The sequence below is a fragment of the Dipodomys spectabilis genome, unplaced genomic scaffold, assembly GCF_019054845.1.
Source record: "Dipodomys spectabilis isolate Male_0828 unplaced genomic scaffold, ASM1905484v1 ptg000092l, whole genome shotgun sequence".
Lineage (NCBI taxonomy): Eukaryota > Metazoa > Chordata > Mammalia > Rodentia > Heteromyidae > Dipodomys > Dipodomys spectabilis.
Genome location: NW_024870769.1, coordinates 7020845 through 7032500, shown reverse-complemented (window position 1 = coordinate 7032500; position 11656 = coordinate 7020845). Strand labels below are relative to the sequence as shown.

General features: G+C 38.5%; 1 protein-coding gene across 1 annotated transcript in view; it reads left to right on the top strand.

The window, feature by feature from the left end:
- Positions 1-11656, top strand: part of Cpvl (carboxypeptidase vitellogenic like) — a 116313-nt gene that overhangs the window by 73639 nt on the left and 31018 nt on the right. The window lies entirely within an intron of this gene.

The window sequence follows — 11656 nt, the reverse complement described above, 5'->3', positions numbered from 1 at the left end:
CCTTCTTTTATGAGATCAACCTGGTTGGAAAGCTTTCTTTACCTTCACTACTCTCTTGGGTGAGAACCAGGTGATTGGTAGCAACAGACCGGAATCAGACACTTTGGTAAGTGCTGACTTGTAAGAGAAAGATGAAGTAATCTGAAAGGCAAGTATTCTGTGAGCAAAGAGGACACCAGTGGACCAGTGAGAATACATGGTAGACTGGGTCCTACTGAATCTTCACTCACAGAACACTGATTTCCTTTACTTCTGTCCCTGTTCTTTTTTGAGCACCTTTGTTGGTGGCTTAGCGTGTTTTTTACAACAAGGATCTCCTGCTCTCTGTTGGCATTTGGGGTCACTCTAGTTGGGGAGGGTCATCTTCCGTCTCCATATTACATGATTGGCACTGTGCTTGTCATCTCCAACAATCCTTAGCGAGTCCACTCAATTGCTTTGCCTGTTGTTATGTGTTTTTAAGTTAAGGGATGTTGATAGGTATAAAGGAGTAGGAATTGGCAGGAGGAGTTGGTGATGGGAGGGATTCCCCAAGCAACCGTCAACTCTTCTGCAGTGGCAAATGTTGAATGAGTGCCTGCCGCTTCTCCACAGTGACATGATCCCAGTCGCTTTAATCTAGCTTTATGACCTGCAGACTGAGGTACTACAAGTAGCTGCCCTCACTTGTCACCTCTGCCATATGGCAATTGTGGACAAAGGGACCAGTTTTTTCCAGGATAAACTAGACCCAAGGCTATCCAGGAGAAATTTAATACAAGCCAAATATCTAAGTTTACACTTTCTAAATATATATTAAAAAGATAAAGGCAACAGGTGAAATCAATGTTTTAAGTATATATGTATACATGTGAACATATATGTATGTGTATATATATATGTGTGTGTGTGTGTGTGTTATATCAGTTTACAATTAATACTAGGAAATTGTAGAGATACTTTTTACTCTTTACTCTGTATTGTTTAAAACCCAGAAAGGTCAAGAAGTAGAGCTAAAGACCTCCTAGAATGGGCCTCCCAAACTTATATATAACTATAGGAATAATATTATTGGGCATCATTATTTAGTCATGCTAACTGTGCTGTTCCTGGTAGTTGAACTTTTCTTAAGATCTCTGACTTGAAGTGATGTCATTGGATTGGATCCTTTTCAAGTTGGCTTAGTTTCTTGTTTCCCTCTAAAAGCAACTAAGTTATTTAGCATGAAGTTGCACAACGCAGCAATTTTTCTTTTGGCCAAAAGACATCATTTATACAATCATTGGACACTCAACTTTGTTACACCACTCTTATTTTTCTTTATTCATGTTAGTAAAAAATCTAGGAGGAGAAGGCAGACACCTGGGAGTATTTCTTCTCACTCCACTTCTCTCTCTTTTGTCTTTCTTTTTGCTTGGAGGGCAAAATATGACTTTCAAAGAACAACTTGGTCATCGGAGTAACTACTGTTTCATTCAACAATTGCATTTCTTTTCTACCCTACTCTTTTGGAGGCAACTTTGAGAACTCAGGTTACCTGGGTATTTTATCGCCAAGTCTTTGCAAAATCACCATGAAGAAGGAGGGTCAAAAGTGTGAGCCACAGTATAGCCCCTGCGTTCTCTGTATTTGATGTCGGTATAATTTGTGGAGGGGAAGGGGGAAAACAAATCGTTTAAATAGGGATACAGGTGGACCCATTGCAACAATGAGATGTACAAGTTGTTATGTCGAAAACGAACTTTACAACTTTGGTGGGTGGGGGAATGATTGGGTGGGCGGTGGGAGGAGGATGGGAATGGATGGGAAGAGGAAACAAAGGAGGAGGCTACAATGCTTGATAAGAAATGTACTCATTATCTTGCCCGTGTAATTGTAACCCCTCTGTACAGTATTTTCACAATTAAAAAAAAAAGTGTGAGCCAAAGCTAACTAGGGCCAAGACCTTGTGCAAAGAAAGATAGTAACTCTTCCTCTGCCCAGGAACATTTCTTAAATGTTATACTCCTGAGCTGAATTAAAGTTTTTCTTTTACTGGTAGGCTTTTGGGAAACCCTTGGGAGTTCTCCTTTGTTGAGTTGCATATTAGTGAAATTAATTTTCTTCTATTCAGAGGAAAGGCACTGGTGAGTCATGCTAATTGCTTCAAGCAGGAAGAATTCTCAGCTATATTGGGGTTTGTAATAGAAGAATGATAAGTAAAGCAGCCAGAAGAGGAACTGTAGAAGGTTGCTTTGTACAAGTTTCATTGATTTAGCATCTGTAGGGAAAGTTTCTTTTTCAAAAAAAAAAAAAAGGTTTTTTGTGTTTTTTTGATTGGTGAACAGGAGAACATTCAAAAGTAAGACAGATAGAGGCCAACTGAGAATGCCGTGGAGCCTGGAATAGCTTAGGCTGCTGTTCAATCATTTCCCCAAACAGGAAACCACAAAATGTTAGAGATTAAGGTCGCTAGATCATTGGGAAAAGAGCATAACTTTGTCTGCAAAGTATTATGATGTATTGTAAATGGGCCAAAATACAAGCATAAATCTTTCGTCTAAAAATGCAACAAAAATCCAGCCTTCTCACAAAAGTATTATTTGCTTTCCTGTTGTCAGGAGAGACCAAAGCCCCCATCCTGCAGCATTTTCTGTACTTTTCCTAATAAGTGGTGGAGTAATCATAGTGTAAAGAGAAAACTTTGTGATTTTTCTCTATGAGGAATATGTGCATAGGTTTGAGGGTTTCTTTTTTTTAAAACAACAACAACAACAAAAATACAGGTTAAATTTGGATCAGTAAGTGGAGCTTGTGTAATTTGTTTTCAATCCTATGCTTTTTGTACTAGTTACCATGAAAATATACTAGAATATGTATCTATGATGATTCTTTTCCCAAAACCCTTCTTCCAAGTTGTGGAAGCTGTAGTAAAGTCACACATCTCTTTTCTCATCTTCAGTTATCATATGACATCTGTAACTTGTTTGAGGCGAAAAATCTGTGTTAAAGAGCCTGGAGTCCTAGGTGAATCTGTAGGATGTTTTTGGCAGACATCTTTGGCAAACAACATTGGCAATTTTCTATCTGCCTTGCAAACATTGTTCTTCCAGAGAAGTGTGCCCTGTATAAAATTCATCACTAGATTCTGTTCATCTTATGTCTATATAAGAAAGAAGGTTACTTGCTGAGAGAGTTAAATCCATGCATTAAATTCTGATTTTTGGCATCTCGATGCTGAAAAGTTTATGGTTTGAGTTGTTAAAGGACTAGTTTTATTTTCAAAAGGTTTAAGTGACACTGACTTTAACTGGCCTTTCTTCTAAGGAAAACTTCAAGAATGAAAGAGGACGGCTTGTCTTTCTCTTCTGGTTATTCACTACTTTGAAAAGTTGTTTTTTTTAAATTCTGCAACATTCAGATAAAGGTTACCCCTTGTCATGTCTGTTCCTGTTGCTTCATCCCTAGGCTACCCATAAATATTTGTTGGATAAGTAGAAATTTCACATAAGCTGATTAAACAAGTGAATGAACTCTTGCATCCCTAAGTGAGCATGCACTCTGCTCCAACTCAGACAAAAGGCCTCTTCTCTTCCATTGCAGATGGAAGTGACCCTCACCTGCCTGCCCATGCAGGCAGGAAATGTAATAAATGAACAGAGTTGGATTGAGACCTCTTGCTCTTTCTTTTTACTGACGACAGAGACAGGGGTTCAGAGAAATAATTTATTTTTCTGCTAAAACAACAAGAGCATAGTACTGATCACATGTGTATGGGACACTAGGAAAGAATGGAGCTGAGTCTGCAGAACAGCCTCTGCACTCTCAGCCTACTATGGCTACATGAGAAGCAGACTTTCCAATATCTAAGTGTGGGCTCTCCTATTTTGGGCTCCTACAACATAGTATCATAGAACAGGGGACTTCACTTGAAGATAACAGAGTTTATTCCTTGTACTTCTTGGAGGCTGGGGTCACTTGGAAAGCTGAGGTCAGAGTATAATGTTTACTTCTGATAAAGGTCTTATTCTAATTTGCAAATTGCAAATTTCTGGGATTTTTCACATGGCAAAGGAAAGCTCCAAAGAGCTGTGGGGTCCCATTCAAAGGTCAGAGAGGTTGATGTTAGGGAAATGAACCCTAAGATATGTATCCAAATGTTTTTCTCCTTTCATGTGATTGTTTCTAACACATTTATAAGATTATTTCTTTGTTGCTTTGTATGTCCGTCTCCCATGGTATAACCCTGCTTTCACTGTATATGATGCTGGTATAATTTGTGGAGGGGAAGGGAAAAAAACAAATTATTTAAATAGGGATACATGTGGACTCATTGCAACAATGAGATGTACAAGACATTATGTCAGAAATTTACAACTTTGGGGGGAGCAGGGGCGGTGGGGAGATGGGAGGGTAGGGATGGTAAGGGGAAACAAAGGAGGAGGCAACAATGCTTGATAAAAAATGTACTCATTACCTTGCTCATGTAATTGTAAGCCCTCTGTATGGTATTTTCACAATAAAAAAACTTATTAATAATTTAAAAAAGTAAAAGACATTGTTCTCCAGTTTACAGGAAACTTTTACATTTCATATTTCACTTGACTCTCCCAACATTTTGGGGATGTAGACATTCCACCTAATATAGGATAAAACTAGGGCTCAAAATGAGTCGATGATAAATCCTCGCCTTGACCTAAAAAAAAGTCTTATGACACTTATGGACAGAAATATTAACTCTTATCAGTCATGGGGCTTGAACTCAGAGCCTGGGCTAACATTCTACCATTTGAGCCATAACACCACTTCCTGTTTTCTGGTGATTAATTGGAGATAAGTGTCTTGTGGCCTTTCTTGCCCTGGCTGGTTTTGAGCCACAATCTTCAGCTACTTAGCCTCCTGAGTATCTAGGATTATAAGAGTAAACCACCAGCGCCCAGCCCATATGACTTTTGTAAGCTTCTCCTGTTCATTGTGTCAGATCAATTGCTCAGTGCACTTGGGTTAGATTCTAACTTCTGCAACCTAAGTCACAAATCTAATCCTCAAGCGCCATTTTACTTAAAAACGGATGAGCTATTGTATCTTGGTTCAAAGGTGATCATGATAATAACATTATCAAAACATGTTTTAGCGGTTGGATGTCAAAAATCATATGCAATGTCATCCTTCCAATTCATATGTATTCTTCTTTCGCTCATTTTACAGAAGAAAGTCAATTCTAAATGAATTGAGTAACTTGTTGGAGACAGTTCTGCTAGTTAGTGGCAGAGCTAGGATGCCAACCCAGCCAGAATCTGTGATGTTAATTATAAACCAATGTTCTTTATTCTAAAGATTTGTGTTTAAGTTTACCCCTTTATGTATAACTGTGGAACAGACCACTTGTTCTTCTGACCTTAAGGTTCTGGAGAGTTTAGTAGTTTTGTCTTAGGCAGACAAAACTGGGCTTGAATCTCTGCCAGATGTTGGGTAGTGGTGGTTATTCTGGCTCACCTCCCTTCATCATAGCTTTCTTGTGTCTATTGAAGGACAAGTAGCACCCTCCTTCATGGAATTCTTGGAAAAACTGAAGAACTGGGTGAGATACAGACTTACAGATGTAGGTGGCAAAACAAATGTACAGACTGCTCTGAAAACCCTGTGTCCCTCTGTCTATTTTTCAAATTGTAGAAAAGCATTTGGGTGCCTTGGTTTAGATCATGCTTGTCCCTTGCACAGAAAAGGCAAGCACCATAATTTACAGTTCTCATGGGGCCAAGACTGTTGAGAATGTCACCCAAAATATTTACCAAGAGAAAGAGCACTGGACCTGACAAGCAGAAACAACAAATGATCCCATACAACATTACATAAAACCTTTAAATAGTCAAATCTCCATCCTGCAAATGTCAATAGAGCTTGTGAGGGGCCAGGCACTGTGCATAGACTAGGAATGCTGTTCCAAAGGCATAGCAAGTCCCTTTACTCAAAGGGATGATGCTATTCCATGGCATCTTTCATAAGCTACTCCCTAGGATGAGAATAAATGAAGCTTTTTGTCATTAATGGTACATTTTGTCCATTGAGCCAAAGCGAACAATGACGGAGAGACAACAGCCTAATTGGAGAAAATAACTAAGATTGTTTCTAACCTGGAGACTATGTCTCCTTTTCAGTCAGCTCTCTGTTATAAGAGACTTTGGTACTGGAAATCAGTTAATGCTCATTTGTGTCAAGTTATTGAGCTCCTTTCTGAAGGAATTTTAGGTCCGAGATTAGAAGCCTGGCACTTCATAGTATCACAATTTCGTGTAGACAAAATGGAGGTAACCTTCAATCCCAACCTCATGAAGTATGAGAAGACAGCCATATGCTCATGGAGGTACTTTGAAAAGTTAAATAAAAAGACTAAAACTACTTTTCTCTGCCTGTTGACAAAGAAAAAAGGAAAATAAATGAATTTTGTAATCCAAATCATATAATGCCATCTGACAGATGCTGGGCTTTTGAAATGACTTCTTCAGATTTCCTGTCATGCCTGTATAATCCTAGGTGCTAAAGAGGCTGAGATCTGAGGATCACAGTTATAAGCCAGCCCATGCAGGAAAGTCCATGAGACTCTTAGCTCTCATTAACTATCAGAAAAGTGGGAGTGGAAGCTGTGGCTCAAGTGGTAGAATACTAGCCTGGAGCACAAAAGCTCAGAGGCAACACCCAGGCAGGCAGGCAGGCAGGCAGGCAGGAAGGCAGGAAGGAAGGAAGGAAGGAAGGAAGGAAGGAAGGAAGGAAGGAAGGAAGGAAGGAAGGAAGGAAGGAAGGAAGGAAGGAAGGAAGGAAGGAAGAAGGCAGGCAGGCAGGCTAGCTGGGAAGGTGGCTCAGTGGTAGAATGCTTGCCTTGCATGCATAAGGCCCTGGGTTCCATTCCTCAGTACCACATAAGCAGAAAAAGCCAGAAGTGGTGCTGTGGCTCAAGTGGTAGAGTGCTAACCTTGAGTTGAAGGGCTGAGGGACAGTGCCAATGCTCAGAGTTCAGGCACCAAAACCGGCAAAAAAAAAAAAAAAAAAAAGAAAAGAAAAAAAGAAAGAGAGAGATCCTGTGAAGCAAAGTTAATCTATTTATCTAGTCATAAAAATTTGAGACTGATAGTATTTAAATCATTCCAGGTCATTTTCTTCCCCAAAGACCTTTGGACAAACTATGATACCCAAGCTGTTCTTGGTGTTATAGTTTATCTAGCTGTTTTGTGTTATAAAAGCATTCTAACCACATGAACCAATAAACAAGACACTAAATCTAAAACAAAATCATCCATTCTTCAACTGCCTTAACTGCCAATATTTTGATGTGTTTTTTTCCCCAGGTTTAAAGAATGTTTTTAAAATCTAGTCATTATAGAGTAAAAAAAAAAAAAAGGAAGAAACACAATTTGTTTGATTTTTTTTTCATGTGATAAGCATTTTTCTGTGTCACCCATCAGTCCCCCTGATGGGAGGATTGGATAAGCAGCCAGTTTTCTGAAGAGTAAAAGAAAAGTGTTGGAAAGGAATGTCTTTGCTGTTCTGATACACCTCTGGAAGCCAACTCCAACCAGCCCTCTCCTTGCTCTTTGTTTCCTTTCATCACTGTTGGCAAGGAAAATGTAGCTTATATATCATAATTATTTAATTTTATAATATATTTGTATATAATTTTACAATTATAAAATGAACCTATATAATATTAAGGAATAAAGAATTATAAAGGGGAATTTTATAAATACAATTATATATATAACATATATATAAGTGTATATAATTTTACATATAAATATGTAAATATAAACCTGGATGTGTCTCTTCTCTGCTTGCAGATCTTGTTGCTGAAAATAGCCAGCAAGACTCAGGGATAGATTTGCATCCTGGGAAACTTCAGGGTAAACTGGGAGAGTTGGTTCCAACCAGAGGGGAAGGCAGGTGAATGCATGTACAGCAGTCACAATCATCACTGAAAGGGGCTGAAGGGCTAGAACTTGTCTGACTCTCAGGGTGTGGGTAACCACCCTCTCTTGGCTCCTCATAAGACCTGCATCCTGGCATGTATAACCCTCTCATTCAGCCTAGAGGTCTCCAACTGCTATATTTCCTTCGAGACCTTGTGGGAGTAGATGTGGTGTTTTTATATTAGATGCTGTCTGTCTTAAATGACAGCTCTGAAATCACTGCTTGATCTCTGTAGTAGTCCATGCACTCAAACAAACAGAACCAATACGACCAATATTACAATTATAAAATGAACATATAGATATAGTATTTTATATATAATTATAAAGGATAAATAATTATAAATGGGGATTTTATAAATATAAAAATGGATCCATTCAGTTGGCTTAGCCAGTCGAGGCTGGATAGTCCCAGAGAACTGGGAAAACTATTCTAAGAAGCTGGGAGCCTCAGAACAAGGGGCACCAATGATATAATCCTTGTTGGGGACTGATGGCCTGGAAGCCCTCTGGATAAAGAATCCGTAGTCTGATGTTCACGTATGATGGACAACAACACAAACGACAGGAAGGCTGGAACCTGCCAGTTCAGGAGAGTCCCTTTACTCCCATCTTTAGCTGCACCTAAATGCTAATGGGCAGTGCCACTCCTGGTCAGGATCAGTCTTCCTACTCAGTTCGTAGACCCACAAGCCCATTATCTCTAGAAACAACTTCATAAATGCAATCAGAAGTGTACTTTCCTACTCTTTGCTTCCAGTTAAGTTGACAACCAAGATTCTCATCACAGTTATTAATCTGCTTTCTTCTTCATGACATTTGATTTGTGTGGCCTTTACAAGTTAAAAATGTTAGTCATCCTTGACACTGGGATTGGTGGCATGTATCTGTAATCCTAGCCATGAGGAAACAGAGTCAGGAGGATTCTGCTCTAGGGCCAGCCGTTTGAGACTCTACCTAAAACAGACTAAGTGGTAGATTGCCTGCCTAGTAAATTCAAGGCCCTAAATTCAAACAGCATCACAAAAACACAGAAGTTTACTTTTCAAAGGAAAGTTTCTTATTTGTCCCTAGCCCCACCCCTCCTTTCTACCAAGTAGGCTTTATACTTACCATGATCACGTAGGACCTTTCTCCAGACTTTTTCAGTTCCCTTTTCCATGGAGCTGATGATCTTTTCTTTGATGAATTTTAACAACAAGGAAAACAGCTCAGGAATAGGTTTTGTTTCAATCAGGTTCAACGAACATGAAATATAACACTACACATAAAAGCTTGTGTTGACTATGACCTATGACTTTTGCTATTGTCTCTTAAAAAATGAAAACAAACTCATTGATTTTGAAATATTACAATATTAAAGGTAGTTCCAGGGGACCTTTTGGAGAGATTATACAAGTTTTATATAGTGGCCATAGAGAGCAAAAATGAATACTCTCATGAGTTTGCTAATAAGCATCTTTCATTGAATTCTAGAAGAATTACTTTATCTGTGATTATCATTGTTAATCAGCCATAATCCAGTCTTCCTAGAATGGCGAAGTACTTAAGCTGTTTTCCCTGGTTCCCATCAAATGTAATTGTTTCCATATTATTGGCCAAAATAGCTGTAGGTGTTTTGCATAGGCCATATGTACTCAAGGTCTTTGAGGGCCTTTTTTGTATAAACAATGCAAATATTTTATTGTGTAGCTGAGTTGGATCTATTTGAAGAGGTTTTAAACCTAGGAAGCTTTTCCCTTTATGATTTTGCACAGGAGAAGGGGGGTGGATGGTGGCTGAGCAACATGAAAGGCTCTGCAGTGGAGGCCCAGGCTCTTTCATCTTGGTCTGAATCCTGTTCCACCACTGCCTCAGGATTTCAAGTGTGTAAAAGTCCCAGAGTTTCTTAATTATGTTTAAGGAGGCAGCAGCATGAAGGCAGAGGTGGAATCACATGCAGGGAAACATCTGATATTCAATGTGAAGATCTCCACTTGGGCCAAACTGGATGTGTCTCCAAATAGACCAGATGTTGCATAAGGTGGAGGAAAATCTTTGTTTGATAAAGTGACAAGACTATGATCATTAAGATCATGTTTGTGTAACATATAATAATGCAACATAATTTTTTATGAAAATAGTATAAGCATAATAAACAAAGGAGTCTATGACTCAGATGTCCATCGTAAGTGAATCAACCTTGTTTTATCAGATTTATCATCCCATGTAGGAGATTCACACCCCTATGTTACAAGATAATTGTGGTATAGCTTATTTGAATTTCAGCATTCATACTTGCCAGTATGTGATGGTAACTTCCCTCATCTTATGGTTCAATTAAATATTGTAAATGGTTCTACAATAAAATTCCTGCATTGTGGTGAGTTAGCCCACCAAATGTAGGTCTCTTAGTTGATATCTGAGTTCTTGGTTATGAGGCTCAACAAATTGTATTGTATAAATTTTACTTATGTATTCAGATTTATTTTCATAGACTGTGCTCCACAATTTGGGATTTCTGGGACAATCTAAATGTTTTTAAAACTTTGACCCAATTTGAAAATTGAGGAAGAAAGAGAACAGTTACCTCACTTCAACATTCCTCACTTGTGATATCCATCATTTTAGCAGGAAAGATTGCATTCTAGAAAGAAGGATGTTTCTCATTGTTCACAAGTAGCAACCCTATTTAAGAAAAGGAAGTCTTGGGAGCAGTATGGCAGGCATAACTGCCTCCAACAAGTCCCAGACTTGCGACATCTGAGTATCTTTCTGGCACAAAAAAGTTATAATTGTTGCAGAACTCAGTGTAGTGTGACAGAGCAATATGGATTAGTAACACCTGAGTGAAAACTGAATTTGCCAGCTTCTGTAGTGCCTGCATACAAAGATAATGAAATGCAAGTGCTATAACATCCTACAGTATAGTTTTAGTTTTTCCAAATTATATCCACAGTCCTCTGAGTAAGACAACCAAGAGATTATCTATCTATCTATCTATCTATCTATCTATCTATTGATATAGAAAAAGAAAGATTATATGTGACATATATCATATACATCATATATATGATTATGTGTATACATAATATGCATGTACATAATATATGTGATATTATATGAATATATAGATATATTCACATAATCTTATAAAAGCCTAAACTTTTTTTTTCGTCGGTTGTGGGGCCTGAACTCTGGGCCTGGGCACTGTCCCTCAGCTCTTCAGCTCAATACTAGTGCTATGCCACTTGAGCCACAGTGCTACTTCTGGCTTTTTTCTGTGTATGGGTGCTGATGAATTGAACCCAGGGCCTCATTCATGCAAGGCAAGCACTCTACCACTGAGCCACCTTCCCAGCCCCAAAGCCTACACTTTTTAATTATATGTAAGTCTTTTAAGAATACTGCATCATGACAGCAGAGAAACATGCAGTAAGATATTCAATGTCCAGTTTGAAGATTCAAATAAATGGTCTTCATGTAGGCCAATCAGACCCTCCAAAAGAGTGAAAGTTTGGATGGAGTTGAAGAATACCTCTCTGTTGTTTATTTACAATCAAGAAAGACCTTTCTTGTAGATTACTAGGGAAATTAAACTTTTGTAAAAATGCATTAGTTGAGACAGAGGCTGGAATTATTTCAAGTTGTTCTGGTAGGTGGTATGTGGAAGGAAATTACCTTTTGGTCTGAGGTGGCATCTTGGAGCATTGAATCAGAGAAGTCTAGTGCCTTCTCTCTCATTTCCATATGTAAGA